This window comes from Cyprinodon variegatus, unplaced genomic scaffold (genome assembly GCF_000732505.1).
Source record: "Cyprinodon variegatus isolate N-32 unplaced genomic scaffold, C_variegatus-1.0 Scaffold422, whole genome shotgun sequence".
NCBI lineage: Eukaryota > Metazoa > Chordata > Actinopteri > Cyprinodontiformes > Cyprinodontidae > Cyprinodon > Cyprinodon variegatus.
Window position 1 is genome coordinate 699,129 of NW_015150875.1, and position 2,527 is coordinate 701,655.

Below are 2,527 nucleotides of genomic sequence, written 5' to 3' on the forward strand. Positions count from 1 at the left end.
GAAACAGTCTGAGGAGGTTGCAACTACCTGGTTCGAGCCCCACAAACTCCACTCTGGGTTCCTGAGCAAAACCCTCCCCGGCCGCCACACAATGGCAGCCCACTGCTCTCCAAGGGGATGGGTTAATTGCAGAGTGAATTTCCCCATTGTGGAACATAAAAGGGATTTTCATTTGCAATATGGCAGGCTCTGTAGGTTTTTCTTTCACTTAAGAGAATTGGCATGAGCTAGAGCAGTCAGAAAGGCATGGAGGTAATTTTGGTGGAGGACACAGGGAGCATGTCCCCTGCACTTTTTCAAATATCCATTTTGGTCCGCTGCACTTTTTACTGTCCCAAAACTATTTTACACTACAGTGAGAGCCCTGCAAACAAGTGGAAAACAGACACTTAAGCTAAAACGTCTTCCTTTAAGACTGCCCTCTGGCAGATGATTGGCTCTCTGCCTTTTCTTGTTTGATTGGCTGGTTTTACTGTCACTCCTGAGAAGCTTACATTACAAACATCTGATGCGCTGCTAAATCGACTCTGTGACTGGATGGTCATTGAAATTATGTCCTCAGTGCTACCTTAATTATAAGAACTGTAGGGTCGCCAGTCTGTGGCCGTTTCTCAATTTACAAGAACGCGAGTTCGGACTTGTGTCCTAGCCAAGTGTGTTATTGAGAGGAACACAGAAAAGTATGGACTTGGCGAGAACGGGAGTACGCAGCATAGATATGGGTCAATTAAAACAGAAGAGCCTGTTTTCCAGTGTAGTGCTGTTTCTCTGACTGTGATTGGCTGGATGTGCTCTCTTCCTCCTCTGACATGGGAGCTCATCTGCCTGGCTGTGCGTTTCCTTGACCGGGGCCCCTTTTGCAGTTGCTTTTGTATGTCTGCTTCTGTCTCCTTGAACCCCAGTTGGCCTCAGCAGATGGTCGCTCATACTGAGCCTGGTTCTGCTGGAGGTTTCTTCCTGTTAAAAGGGAGTTTTTCCTCTCCACTGTCGCTAAAAGCATGCTTAATGTGAGGGATTGCATTCGAGTCAATGAGTCGATGCAATCAACTGTTTTTCCTTAGATAGAAAACTTTGAATCAATTTGACTGTATGATCTGGTTGAACAGTAAAGTGCCTTGAGATGACATGTGTTGAATTGGCGCTATAGAAATAAACTGAATTGAATTAAAGAGTAGTCATGGAGTCACCACAGGCTCTGCTAGTCTCAAGCTGCATTTCACCTCCTGTTATCAATAGTCTCTAGATAATATTAATATAAAATATTACTTTCTTCATTTAGTGGGGGAATAATAATTGAAACAGTAAGATAACAACATTGAATTAACATTTTGCCAAGTAAAACAAAAAAAAAGTCTCCATCAGAGCCAGCGGTACTTCACACACAGCTATGCTGAGAGAGGGCTGCTACAAACCGGCTAAGGTTAGCTCTGGCTGTGGTTTTTTTATTACGCACTAAATAACTAAATGGACAATATAGTCAAGCTTAAAAGTATATGGTTCTTGCTTCAAACAACCTTAAAACGTACTTTTATTGAACACCAGCAACAGAAAAGAGAGGTTTTAACTTAATACTCTGAGCTCTGCGAGAGCTCCATTGGAAGCTAAGGAGCTAATGCTACATTCACACCGGAAGCAGCAGGTGCGGCAGAAGCAGCGAGTTTACATGCAAAGTCAATGGTTGACGCGCGTCAAGGCGCAGCAAAAGGTCCCGCAGCGCGTTTTGAGCAGCAGGCGTCTTAGCAGCTGAAGCAGCGCGTCAGGCGGGTTTAAGCATCTGACGCGCGTGACGCGGCGCAAACGCACTGCTGCTCGGGATGGAAAAATTTTATTTTTGCTGCTTGACGGGCCGCGTCAACCAATCAGAGTAGCTGATCTGGGAGCTGGCAGAGAGACAGACACATCGCTGATGACACAGAGCGCTATGATCAGTCCTCTGAAACAGTTTATTGATGCATAAATGAACTTAAAATGCAGAAATCTGCCAGCAGAATATGTTCACTTTTATTATTCTGGTGCCTGCAGATCGGATTATTTAGATGAAAAACACCTACCAGCTGCCACTGTGAACCGAGAGGAGGCGACCGGGCCAGAGGCTGCTGTTGAATGGGATCCTACTGACAGCGCACCGCTGGTAAGTGGGGGTCTGAGCGGCTCGGACAGAAATAATATTGGATGGCAGGATTGTAATCTAGATGAACTGACTGCATTGATTAAGTTTTCAGGTGGATTTTTTCACTTTAAAACATATTAAAACTACTTTATTCCCAATGATCACAGCAAATATAGCTGCAAGGCAGAGAAAGGATAGTGAAGCTCCGTCCAACGCGCATCAGACCCACTTTTGCACCGTGCAGCCAGAGCAGCAAAGCTGCTTCAGCCGTGCGTCAGAACTAACTGGTACAAGCAGCAAAAATGAAGCAGCAGACGCGATTTTGCTGCTTTTGCTGCGTCCGGTGTGAACGTAGCATAACTGCACGAAGATCGTCACTGCGCTAGCAACGAGAATGCTTTTAACTGGGGGCGTGTA